The sequence below is a fragment of the Microtus oregoni genome, unplaced genomic scaffold (assembly GCF_018167655.1).
Source record: "Microtus oregoni isolate MIOR12 unplaced genomic scaffold, Mior012 000028F_ref0000031, whole genome shotgun sequence".
Taxonomy (NCBI): domain Eukaryota; kingdom Metazoa; phylum Chordata; class Mammalia; order Rodentia; family Cricetidae; genus Microtus; species Microtus oregoni.
In genome coordinates, this window is record NW_024543087.1 from 5,629,519 (window position 1) to 5,643,646 (window position 14,128).

Below are 14,128 nucleotides of genomic sequence, written 5' to 3' on the forward strand. Positions count from 1 at the left end.
ATACAAGTTGGCAAAACATTTATTACACATAACAATACTTTAAAAAGCCCTACAAACATAGTCAACTCCTGGACTGGGGTTAGCATGCCTTGGGAGATAGGATCTGCTTTAATGGTTTATTCTTGCTCTTCTGCATTTGAGTTCAGCATTTTTGGTTAAGTAGCCAGTTGTTTGGACTGACTGGCCCATACAAACAGTAAGGGTCACTTTAGGCTGTTTTAATGAATAGGTTTCGAGTTCTATCTTGCTAGAGCCCTGTGCAGAACATTAATGACTTCTCCTCGTCCTTTGGAAGAAAAGGCCGAGCACCATGGTTATGAGATGGTCTAGGGTGCTGCATATTTGCATGGCTTGTAAGATGATAGACTCGAGCATGCAGGAGCTGCCTCCGCTGTTGGGGTCAAGGGGAACGGACTGGCTTGTGTGTCACTGGCCGCTCTGATGCTGTGGAATGACTGACCTTTTCTATGTGTCTGTCCCACTCTGGACAGTTATCCTCATTCCTGTTTTTTCCCCTTTCCAAGTGTTTTCCTGTGCCTTGCTTCTTCAATGCTGGTTTTTCGGTCCTGCTTCCCGTGGCTGGACTGACCACACAGCAGCTGCCTAAGAACAGGCTGTGGGAAGGATGCTGTCCGGGCTGCCACATCCCTGACAGTATCCTCACAGGTCTCCTTACAATGCACAATATCACATGCTAGCACCAGTGTCTGATGATGACCATGGATTTCTAGAACCATCTTTGACTGGGGACACAGGGAGACAGAAGTGTTTGGGAATTCCTTCAAGAGAACACTTGCTCATGTTCCCTTGTGTTCTCAGGTGTGAATCACACCTTGGATTGTACCAAAGCCACCTTTTCCCTCATAGTTTGCCATTTGATATCATACCTGTCCCTTCCCAGGCTTACTTCCTCATTTTCCTAGGAGCACTGATTAGGCACTCTTTATCACATGGTAATTTTGGCCAGGATTTTTATCGTGGAGAACTGTCCTATCTAGATTTGTCAACTTGACACAACCTGGAGTCACATGAGATGAGAGTCTAAAATCATCCACTGAGGAGTTGCCTAGATCCGATGAGCCTGTGGGTATACAGACCGACCGACGGTTTTGCCTATTAATGCTGCAGAGACACAGCCCACCCCGGGGGGGGGGGCAGTATTATTCTCTGGGCAGGTGGTTCTCGGCTGTAGAAACAGGCTAGAGCCTGGGAGGGAGCCAGCCAGCAGTGATCCTCCATGGTTTCTGCTTTGAGCTACTGCTTGACTTCCTATCCTGACAGCCCTCCATGAGGGTCTGGAACCCATAAGCCAGATGGACCCTTTCTTTCTCTAAGTGGCCTTTGGTTATGGTACTTATCACAGAGATAGTGAGGAACGGATCACCACACCAACACCTAGCCTCTAGTCTCTCTGTGCCTCCTCCATGGAGACAGCTACTTGACATTAGACTCTGAAGGAACAGGCTCCCAGGATTTATAAACCTCATGTCCTAACGCACATTGCAGGGTGGAGACAGGTCCTGTGGCCTTGTCCTACACAAGTCAGTATCTTCTCTTTTCCTTATTTTTTCTTTCTTTTTGCTTTGGTTTTTCATGACAGGGTTTCTCTGTGCAGCCTTGATTATCTTGCAACTCTAAACCAGGCTGGCCTTGAACTCACAGAGATTCACCTGCTTCTGCCTCCCAAGTGCTGGGATTAAAGGCATGTACCACCATGCCTGGTGAGCTCAGAATCTTCTAAAACAGAGAAATCTACCAGTATAATGTTGGAGGAGGGCCGCTTGTTCTTTCCAGCCGCCTGCCTAGCTTAGACCCGAAATAACTGCACAAAAACAGTTATTAATTAAAACACTGCTTGGCCCGTTAGCTTTAGCTTCTTATTGGCTAACTCTTACATCTTAATTTAACCCATTTCTATTTATTAATCTGTACATCACCACGAGGTTGTGGCCTACCAGCAAAGTTTCAGCATGTCTATCTCCAGTAGCTCCATGGCATCTCTCTCTTTGCCTTTCTTCTCCCAGCACTCAGTCCAGTTTTCCCCGCCTACCTAAGTTCTGCCCTATCAACAGGCCAAGGCAGTTCCTTTATTCATTAACCCATAAAATCAGTACACAGACAGAAGGACCTTCCACACCAGTAGAACATTCCAGTTGCTAGCTAAGATGACTTTACAGACATACTTGATTGCATATTGATTTTAATTCACTTAAGTGCCTTTTAAAACACAGACTCATTCCATGATTGGTTCTGAGTGTTTTCTTTGTATGCTCGGGGGAAGATGACTGATGTATTCCCATGGAAGTCTGCATGGACTGAGAGCTGGGGCACTGAAGGACAGGCTAAAGCCTCCTTTGTCATTACAGAGTTTCTCATGGGGAGGGAGCAGGTACCTGGAAAGTCCTGGATACAAGGTTTAAGGTTCTTCTTGTGGCTATTAGGATCCAGAGAGGACCTAGAAAACTGTCCTCAAAGATTTTTGGCTCTTTCACCCACACAGGTTGATAGATAAGGCATTCATACTGTCTCAGAGCGAGATCCTCAGTTTGCTAGGAATCTAAGAGGACAGAGCTAACGCACACTGAGATCTACCTGTACAGTAGGTGCACACTGCTCTAAGCGTTTTTCTGGCTGTATTTCCATGGCTGTGATAAAACACCTTGCAAAAAGCAACTTAGGGCAGAAAGCTTAATCAGCTTACAGTTCCAGGGTACTGTCCATCACTGCAGGGAAGTCAAGGCAGGAAGTTACCTCACACAGACAGACGAGAGCAGAGAGAATGCTGGCATGTTTAGTGCTCCGCTAGCTTCCTCTGTCTTACACGGTCTAGGGCCCCAGACTGGTGTTGTCCACTTTCAGGCTGCGTCTTTCGCATCAGTCAAGGCAATAAGACAACCTCCCACAGATACTCTACAGGCCACCCTAACCTGGACAGTCCCCCACTGAGCTCTCTTGCTCTAGGCTGTGCTTCTCAACAAACCTAACAGTGTATGGTCACCCTGTTTTAGATGAGGATTCAGGAGTTCATTGATGATTATAAAACTCATTCGTGGTCACACATGCCCACGGTCCTTCAGGAGAGCTGAACCTCAAGCCTGGCAGTCTGGTCTAGATCACACACTGCACACAGGAGGCTGTCAGTCTGTCAGTCTGTCAGTTTGTCAGTCTGAGAAGGGGGTTCTGGAGAGTCTGTGGAAGACATTTTTTTCCTTGGTTTTGCAATCACCTACCCATCTCACACATTAGCATGCGTCTATCACCAAGTAGCCTGTCAAAATGCGAACAGCTTACAGACACCCAGCCAGTTTCCGATTGAATAGGGGGAGCCTATGACTCTCTTGGTTATTCAGTGAGTGGGTTGGTTAGATGCTGGGAGATACTTGTGGTGTTTCCTTCTCTTGAATGGGAAGATCCTGAACTGGATCTCTGAGGGCAGGAAAGGGTAGGCACTGATCTGCTGAGCCACTGGATGCCCAGTGCCCCTTGTAGCTCAGAGTGCAGGGATTCTGGGACGTTTGGAGAACTACCTTCCTCTGATGGATCCCTCCAGGGCCATCAGCACCCACTTTCCCCCAGGTTGCTTCCAGACCTCTCATAAAAATACCAGGCTGGAAAAGGAACCCCACATGTCCTCACTGTGAGGACAAGCTGAGGAGGAGACCAGAGGAGGAGGAAATGAACTAACATTTGCAGGTGCAAGTTGGGTATCCCAAGTCTAAAGCATTTGACATCTGAAACAGCTTTGGACCAAGCATTTTGGGTAGGAGATGCTCAACCTGCAACTTCCTCAAGCCATGCCTTTTTTAGTCTCATCCTCCACTGCCCAAAGGAGGAGAATGAGAAATCAAGAACCTGGGCAGCTTGCACAATGGCGATGAAGTGCCTGAAACCAAGATTCTAACACAGCCTCACTTGGCTCCATCCCCTGTGTGTGTTCTGGCCCAGGCTGTCTTCTGAGGTAATCTTGGCAGTGAGTATCCCACCCAGGACCCCACTGCACAGTCAACCTCCATCTTGGCACCATGGAGGATGGGGCGTCACCTGAGGCCGGAGTGCCATCTTCCAGAAATCGTTTCAAGAACAGGATCTGAATCCATGAGCTACACCCTGGTCTGGGGGACTTTAGCCACATGGCCAGCTCTGGGCCCCCATCTCTTCACTGGTAAATGGGGGAACAGTGGCGATATGGCACATACCTGTCTCTGTGTGCCACACCCACCACCTCAGCCTACTCTCAGCCCGCCAGTATAAGGGGCACTCAGTCTCATTCCCACCCCGCTAAAACAGGACCATGTGACCCAGGTTTATGTTTATCAATGCAGTGAGACTCTGAAACTTCCCTAGAACTTAAGAAATTCAGTTCTTCACAGTGGCCTGGCAATGATCTTGCGACCTTATGGGGACAGGCTTGTCTGAAATGGGAGCCAAAACAGAAGAGAAGCTGACAGATGGGGTTCATCAGCAGAACTCTCAGGGATCCATCGGGTTAGTTTTAGGTTAACTTTCCAGAACAATTCCTCTGTTCACTCATGGTAGAGGAAATTGTGTCTTCCATTGTTTGGCTCACCGGATTCTGAACCCCAGCAAGCTCCCCGCAGAGCGAGGTGGAACCCGCTTCTGAGAGTGGCCTGTGACCTGTAGCACTGAGATCCAGTTCCTCCACGAAGGAAGGAAGGGTCACGATGCTCCAAGTACCAAAGGCATTTTGGGGTACTCACTAGAGCACTCGAGAGTAGAATGTGAAAGCATGGACTTACGCAGAACCCTCTGTAGCCTTCCGGAACCCTCCGAGGGGAAGCCTAAGTCTGAAGGGCCCTGGTGATGGCCTATGTCCTCAGGCCCTCGGCTGTTGGATGTGATGTGGGTTGAGATTCTGTGTCTAGTGACTGCTAGACACCGTCGTGGGTACTAAACTCGTAAACCGTGACTGTCTGGTCCTAGCGCAGTGGCTTTAAATAGCTCCCAGGAACTAGTCAACGCTCCTGGAAGGAGGAGTCTGGTTTTCCCCTGACTGTGGGCCAAACTTAATGGCCTATTCCTGAAGAACAGATGTGGCAAAAGAATTGCAGTGTGCTCTCTGGGGGTTGAGGCGGTCACTAAAGGCCAGCTTCGGCCATATACTCTCTCGTAGGTAGGCTGCTATAAAGGAAGCTGGTCACTGTATCATATGACACTCAAGTCGCCTGTTGGGGGGACCCAGTGGGAAAGGAGCATGGCCCTTCTTCCAGGGGCTATGACCAGCTCTCCAGCCACGAGAGAAGTCTCAGAGCACCACAGCAACCCCAGATCCCTAACCAACATCTCTGGCTCCTACTGGCTTGCAGCTAGTGGAACCATCTTTATTAAATTTGTCAGCTGTCACCTGGGGAGCAAGATGTTCTTGTTAAAACATTGCTATAAACACACTTGTCTCAGGATCTAGGGTAGAGGGTTTGTAAAAAACGGCCACAATTCTCCATCCTCCCTTGTGTCCTTATTTCTTTACAGTTTGATTTTTTTTTTTTTTTGGCTGTTCCCATCATGAGGTCAGCTTGACTTTCCTCACTCTGAACTTGAGCAGGACTTGTGACTGGATCCAGTCACTAGAATGCAGCTGAAACTATGCCATGCCTATTCCTAGCTCTGATCTCGGAGGCTTTGAGGCTTCTATTTGCTGTTTGGAATCTTGCCAAGACCATGTGAGCATTGGCTAGTTTGCTGACAGATGCCAGCCACATGGCTTGGTCATTCCTTCACTACAGACAACAGCTGATCTGCCAGGCAACCATGAACCCTAAGCAAGGTCAGCCAGGAAGTCAAACCTGGCCCAGAGCTGAAAAACTGCCCAGCTAACATCTACATGAGGAGCAATAAATGATTATTGTAATAAGCCAATAGATGCTAGGGCGGCTTGTTACACTAACAGGTGCACAGTCTCTGGGAAGAGTGAGAGCATCCTGGAGCCCTGAGGGTCTCACCTGGAGCCCTGAGGGTCTCACCTGAAGCCCCAAGGGTCCCACATGAAGCCCCGAGGGTCCCACCTGGAGCCCCGAGGGTCCCACATGAAGCCCCGAGGGTCCCACATGAAGCCCCGAGGGTCCCACCTGGAGCCCTGTGGGTCTCACCTGAAGCCCCAAGGGTCCCACATGAAGCCCCGAGGGTCCCACCTGGAGCCCCAAGGGTCCCACCTAGCACCCAGGGAAGGGCAACAAGGGTCACTGTTAAGACTCTAATGCTGAGTCTTGCTGCTGTCCAAGCCACAGTACCTGCACAGCCCTTCCCCCTTACAGACCTCCACAGCTACTGAGACATCGGGAATCTCTAGCTAACAGACTCCCAGGGGCCAGGAGCTCACACCTGGGGACAGGGAACCTTTACATCAAAGGTAGTATCAGTGACCACACACCCTGCCCTCCACCCCTTTCCCTGTGTTCTGTCTGAGAGTCAGTCTGATTGTAGGCTCTTGCCCTAATACTGTCTCATCCTTGGAGATGTGTAAGCAGAGAGACTCCCACCTTCTTCCATGTGGGTCCTGACTTCCTTTCTTCAGAGACACCACCATCTGTCTGTCTCTGGCATGGGGAGGGAGGACTGAAATCTCCTCAGAGCCCCCACCACGCTGTGATCTATGTCAGTTTGCTCATGGCATTAACGGTCCTTGTAATAAACTCCCCAACTCTGACAGTTCATCTCATTACCTCCTTGAACCCACACCCAAGGTCTTTCAACCACGCAGTTACCTGCATACGACCTGGGCTGACTGCTAAGGACGGAGGTGGCCTGGGCTTGTGCATGCCTACTTTCTACTCTTCTCAGTCTGCGGAAGGACCAAGAAACAGAACTGCTGTGTGCAGGAAGAAGCTGAGGGCAGTAGTAGGGGATCTCACAGGGTTGTGAGTACTGAATCCATCTTTCAGAAAGAAGGGACGAGGCCTGGGAAGAGGTGGGGTATGCATGAGAAACCCTGGCCTCACCTCATTTCCACCTTGTCCTTATGCCCTTTGGGAACTGGAACTGAGGAATAAACTTCTGAACGTGAAAAACACACCACCGTAAGAGACCTCCAGCTGTACTTATTTTCCTTAAGTGCAGTGATATTTTGTTTGTGTTTTAACAAATAAAACTTGCCTGAAGATCAGAGTGCAGAGCTAAGCCACCAGAGGCCAGGCAGTGGTGGCACACACTTTTAATCCTAGGATATGGGAGACAGAGGCAGAGGGATCTCTGTTAGTTCAAGGCCACCCTGGGCTACACAAGATTGAATCTGTCTAAAAGAACTAGAATTTGAACCAAGTAGTGCTGGCGCACACCTTTAATCCCAGCACTCAGGAGGCAGAGGCAGGAGATGTGAGTTTGAGACCAGCCTGGTCTACAGGAGCTAGTTCCAGGACAGGATCCAAAACTACAGAGAAACCCTGTTTTGAAAAAGCCAAAAATAAAATAAAAAATAAAAAAATAGAACTCACACAAGGGTGTTCCTAGCACTTGGGATCACTACCTTAAATCCCAGCTCTAGGGAGATGGAGACAGGAGTGATAAGGTGGGAGGAGACAGGAACTCGGGCAGGCAGTCTGAGGAGGCAGTCTGAGGACAGGATCGCCCCTTTGGTCTGAGCAAGGGTACAGGTGAGAACTTTAGAGGTTGCTGCTCTGCTTCTCTGATCCTTCAGCTTTCGCCCTCTGATAGCTGACTCTGAGTTTTTATTACGAAGACCAATTAGAATTCATGCTACACTGAACTACTTGAAGGTACTACGAATAAAAAGTAATACAAGTAGACGACAAACATCATAAAAAAAAAAAAACCCAAAAAACAAAGAGGGCTGGAGAGGTGGCTCAGCGGTTAAGAGCACTGACTGCTCTTCCAGAGGACCCAGGTTCAATTCCCAGCACCTACATGGCAGCCCACACCGTGTCTGTAACTCCAAGATTTGACACCATCACATACATACAGATAAAACGCCAACATACATAAAATGTAAATAAATTAAACAAACAAAAAAACAAAGAAAAAAAAACCAAGGAAGCTGCTTCACAAAGACCTTTGAAGAGGTGCTTTCCCTCACCAGGGAGGGTGTGCTCAGTCAGGGGGTGGCGCTCAGGCCTCTGGGACAGAAGAGCGCTCTCCTCCTTTAGATATTCCTCCTTAAGTAAATATCTGTAAATTACTGAAGCACATTTATTTACTTTTATAGGAAATATACAGAACTGCATCAAAAAGTTTCTTTTTCCTTCCTTTTAAACTTTCAGTATGAACCAGACGCACTGGGACAGGCCTGTCTGAGTCAGAGTTTCTAGTGAGAGAACACCGTGGCCAAAAATCATGTGGGGAGGAGAGGGCTGATGTCAGGGTCCATGTCCCCATCACAGTCATCACCTGAGGAAGTCAGGGCAGGAACCGGAAAGCAGACGCTGAAGCCACAGAGGAGGACTGCTTCCTGGCTTCCTTCCCATGGCTTACTCAGCCTGTTTTATTTCTTCATTCAGGATGGCTGCTCAGCCGTGCAAGAAAGGCCCTCCCACATCAAGCGTCAATAATCAACAAGGAAATGCTCCACAGACACCTCCTACAGGCCGCTCAGGGGGCAAACCTGCCTACAGGTCCATCAGGGGCAAACCTGCCTACAGGTCCATCAGGGGCAAACCTGCCTACAGGTCCATCAGGAGCAAACCTGCCTACAGGCCGCTCAGGGGGCAAACCTGCCTACAGGTCCATCAGGGGCTGTTGAAATAGGAGCGGCGGGGCTGCGTACCCAGCACCCGGCCACCCACATGGCTAGCTCTAGCTATTGCCCTAAATAATTACACGGAAACTGTATTCTTTTAAACATTGCTTGGCCCGTTTCTATCTAGCCTCTTCTAGGCTAACTCTCGCACCTGGACTAGCCCATTTTTTTATAATCTGTGTAGCCCACGAGGTGGTTTACCAGGGAGATTCTAGCCTACATCCATCCTGGGTCGGGCTGGCTTAACCCTACAAGGGGCAAACCTGCCTACAGGCCGATCAGGGACAAACCTGCTTACAGGCCGCTCAGGGGGCAAACCTGCCTACAGATCCATTGGGGGCAAACCTGCCTACAGGCTGATCCGGGAATTTTCTCAGCTGAGGTTTCTACTTCCGAAATGACTCTCGCTCACGTCAGGCTGACAGAAAACTAAGCAGCACACGCACGCACGTCTGTTACCCCAGCACTTGGTGAGCAGAAGCACGAAGATCAGGAGTTCAAGGTCAGCTTGGTTACATCGTGAGCAGGGCCAGCCTGGGCTGTGTTCAACCTGATCTCAGAGAGCTGCTTTTAGTCTGACTCATTCTGTAAGCAGGAGCCGTAACAAAAGTAAATAACCTAAATTCCTTTTTTGAAGTATGGTTTGTAGCTCTAGGTTTCTTGAAAAGTGCAGCTTTAACGTTCTGCTTTGAGACATTTTCACATTAAAACTTTAATTTTTATTTATATGATTACTTTTTTTTTTTTTTAGATAGGCTCTCGTTCTTGAGCTTGCTACACAGCCAAGGCTGATCTAGAACTCTCCACTCTCCTGCTTCTCCTTCCCAGGTGCTGGTATTATGGGCTTGCACCACCATGTCTGTCTAAAAACTTTCTAATTTATGTATGTAAAATGACAAGAAAGAGACCAGGTCTAGATTCAAACCCTGCTCACCTTCCAAGGTACAGACTCTTTCTTACCTCTCCTTTCTACCTAATCCACAGAGTACTCCCTTTTGTCCCCAAGTGTGGTTAAGATTCCCAGTGGATGCCTAAAACCACAGGCAGTGCTCCACCTACAGGCCCCGCTTTCCCGATCTGGGCTGGCGTTAATCTGTGCTCCCAAACTTTATGCCCTTGCATCACACTACCCATGATATTAAATACCCATGAGCCGCATTACCCTACCCATGATATTAAATACCCATGAGCTGCATCACACTACCCATGATATTAAATACAGCATGAGCTGCATTACCCTACCCATGATTAAATGCAGCATGAGCTTATAGAACATAGGTGCTTTGAAATCAAAGGCAGTTCATCTGAGAACGTAAGCAGCTATTAAAGTGAGTCCTGGGGTGGAGAGGACATTCAGCATGGACACTCTGCTCAGAGAAATGGTTCATATGCCAGATAGGATTGAGCGAGGAGGCACAGGAGTTCACCGAGTTGGTCAGAGTGCAGTGCAATTGAAAACTCACGCACGGTTTCTTTCTGCAAGTTTTAATTTAGTATTTCTGAACTGAAAAGGATGGCGAGTGGCTGGCATCATGGATAAGGGAGAACTTCTGGAGACTGCTCTCTGTGCGCTTAGAGAAAATCTCACTAAACAGTTATGGATGGAGAAGAGCTAGCTGCCACCCTTTGCTTTGAAGATAGCCAGCAATGAGAAGCTGGGCTGGGGCAGAGTCAGACACAGGTTTAGTTACGTCACTCTTGGCCCAGCCCTGACCCCAGCTCTGTGTTGTCTTCAACAGAAGGTTCTAGGAACACTCACATTCAAGCGATCCCCTGACCAGCACACTCAACCAACCAGAAATGAAGCTGGTGCATGAAGACTGTTCTAGTCTCCCGTCCTTTGGGTGAACATTGCTGCGTAACTGCTAATGCGCCTCAAAGGGCCCCGAATATTGCCAGCACTGACCCTCCAAAGCACAACCACGGTGGCTTGCCATCTCTTTTTTCTTGCTGTCCGGGACCACTACTCAACACCCTGCATCATGCCTTCCTCGCAAGGCTGGCACACAGCAGACAACCATTTGCCTTTGGGCCAACAAATATTCGGAAAAGTAATAGCATGAAAAACCCCACTTAGGGAAAAACTGAATCCAGCTATCCCAGGTTGTCCAAGTGAGACAGACAGATTTCTACAAGGTGTGTATAGGAGGGGCACCCAACCAGCTTGAAGGGAGGAAGGAAGACTCTCCCAAATAGCTGCCCTGAATAAAATCAGGACATGCACAGTGGGGGCTGGAGAGGACTGCTCAAGGCTAACACCACATGCTGCTCTTGCAGAGGACCAAGATTTGGTTCCCAGCATCCACATGATGGCTCACAACCACCTGTGAATCCAGTTCCAGGGGACCTAACACCATCTTCTGATGTCCGTGGGCACTGCATGCAGATGGCACACAGACATACATGGAGGCAAAACATTCATATATGAAATAATCTGAAAGAGATTAAACGAGAACAAAGGACCAGTCCCTTCCTCAGCAAAAGCCCGGCCTCTTCTTTTATTTTTATCTACATCCACAGAGAGAGTGGCACGCCCTCATCCCGTGGAAACTATTACTCTTCCTCACCTTTCCGTTTCCTGGTGCCCCTCCCTGAAGTCCTCATAAGGAAGGGAAGTGCCTGACTTCCGGAACAGATGATACCACATGGCTCTGTCCCCACTAGAACATTCCTTCCTTCCAGATGAGCGGATGAGCGGGTTCAGCAGGGAGTGAGAGCTCACTTGAGCTGGACCAGCGAAGTCTCGGGAATCTGAGGACATTGGGTCTTTCAAAAGGCCCAGGGCTCAACATGCCGCTCAGTCCATAGCACACGCTAGACATAAAACTGAGGCGCATACTCTCAGCTAAGGAAGAGAAGCTTTGTTCCCAGAAGCCAAAACTAATATTACATCCCTGAACTATCTGACCAAAATGCTGATTTGAAGAGCAGGTAGAGAACAGGCCTTGAGAGCCTTGAGCAGGGAAATGAGGTTTTGAGAAAGCCCAGTTTCTTCCATACTGAGTCATATGTTCAGACAGGAGCTGTTCTGAATCCATTGGGTTCCTCAAAGGAGGACTTGAACTTTGGCACACCTGGCTTTGGGACTGCACTGGACCATTTCCCTTATGAGAGGGCTGCTCCCTCTGTGAAATGTGACATTTCAGGCCTTTCCCAGCTTGTATTAATATGTATTCTGCTATGACAAAGGTTAGATTTAGAGCTTGGATTCAATCAACAGTGAATGCTCATTTTTGATGATATCCACTCTGGCTGTAAAGACCTCTATAAAAGATGTTTAGTTTTTGCCCTCCCTTTTTCAGCCAACAGTTGGACCAGGACATTTTGACGGCATTTTGTAAGTGTATCATAGGCTCTATCATTCAGGCAAAACAGAAGCTGTCACACACACACTCAGCATCCTCTACCATTTATGTGTGGCCATCTCGTTGTGGTCTCCCAGGACCTGTGCCATCTGGTCCCTGCTAACTGCGTCAGCCAGGTTTCAAATCACCTTCCTCCCGATTCTTCTTAAGCCACTCCATCCTTTCTATCTTTTATTTTATCATTATTTTTTATTGTTTTTATTGCACTATACATTTTTCTCTGCTTCCCTCCCTTCCTCCCCTCTCCCCGTCTACTGTCTCCCATGACCCCATGCTCCCAATTACTCAGGAGATCTTGTCTCTTTCCAATCTATCCCTTCTACAGCTCACATCCCTCCTAGTCCCAGCACCTCCCCTTTCCCTAACGTCTCCCAAGATGCAACGGGGCATCTTTCCTGACCCCAAGCCAGTTATGTTTACCACAGCCACAGCTCCCGAGCACCTGTGCAGACCCTTCCCCCAGAGGGTTCCTGAGGAGGCTGGCTACAGGGCACCTGTCTACTCTGTTTACAAATCTTACACTAAATACTCAAATGTACAGCCTCCTCTTTCCGAGGCAGGACGCTGACGTTGCTCAGACCAAACCAGGCAGTATGTAACAGCCTGGTTCCCATTCTCAAGCTCAGAGCTTGACATAGGAGGAGCAATTTCTGTAGACATTCAAGACATATGATGCTTGTCCCTGGGTCAGACAAATGAGATGCTATTTAACCCACTCAGTCTTTTCTTAGTTGAAATTGCTTTTGACTATTTGGTATAAAACAAAACAAAACAAACAAACAAACAAAAAAAAAAACACGAGCTGTTCTCCTATGAAAACCCCAGCTGTTGATCACCCAGCAGAGACCCAGATTCTATTATATATCTATTATATATATCAGTTATAGGATTCCAGTTGCTATATGATCCATTCCATCAGGGACCCACATCCTTGGTATTCCCACTGTGCCATGCCACTAGCCTCTTCCAAGTGACTTGGGTGTACAGCAAGAGCTTCTCCTTTTTTCCCCCCAACAACATTTGGAGCTGAGCTGTGGAAATGAGGCTGAGTCACAGGCGGAGCGACATCGAGGGGCGCTGACTCTACCTCTCGCGACTTTTGCCGTCTGTCCGGTACTCAACAGGCAGAAGGGAAAATGGGCAGACTGTGTTTTTTCCACCTTCCTGGCCTGCTCAAGGGCAAAACTCCTAAGTGCCATATTCCTTTAGCTGAGTTCACCTGGGGACAAGTGAATTCCAGAGGACCTGCCAGCTCCCAGAATCCAGCGTGGCGACACAGGGGCACCACAGGAAGGCTTCCTCTAGTGGAAGCCTGGTAGGGGTTAGGTCTCTGTGCCAGCACTCTTGGGGTGCTAAAGAGAGCCTTGTTTAGACAAAACACAGCTGCCCTAGAAAATTCATCAATGCTTCCTGCCTGCTGCCCCCTACACAAGAAAAATGGGCAGTGATGTAATGGGAAAGATGTCATTCACTAAACACCTGGCCTTCTAGAGGGTAAGAGCTACAAGCCAGGTGGGCAGCCAGAGACCATCAGACATGCAAATTAGCCTCTTTATGCAAAAAGGATGCATGAGAGACCTCTGGAGTCAGCCTGTCTGTGCCTGAATCCCAATGTCCAGTTTTAGCAGCTGAGCCTTGCTAAACCTTGGTTTCCTCCTCAGGAAAACGAAGCTCATAAGGGGACACGGAGTTATTGTGAGGCAAAAACATGTTTTAAAAAATTAGTTGCTGAGCACAGAGTGTGATGGAGAAATGAGCACCCAGCAAGGGTTGTCCCTGCCATTGCCCACTGTTGTAACTTTATGAGTTACATGTCTTCAGACTACCAAGAAGAATTCAGGCTTTCTATTTATCTTAGAAAACTCTAGCAAAAGTCCAGCATCGAAACCTGACCAAGACCACACAGGAGAGCAAGCTAAGAGAAGACTCCTGCCTATGGCTTTAGAGACAAATACACTAAGCAAAATATTAGAAATGAAAGCAACAGCATACTTCATTCTTTAAGGGGGTGGAACTTTAAAAATAGAATTCACTTCCTTAAAAGGTCAAAAGGAAAGTT

The 14,128-nt window shown here is 48.3% G+C and overlaps 1 protein-coding gene across 2 annotated transcripts in view; it reads right to left on the reverse strand.

The window, feature by feature from the left end:
* Positions 1-14,128, reverse strand: part of Itga9 (integrin subunit alpha 9) — a 307,443-nt gene that overhangs the window by 81,744 nt on the left and 211,571 nt on the right. The gene's annotated exons all lie outside the window — the stretch shown is intronic.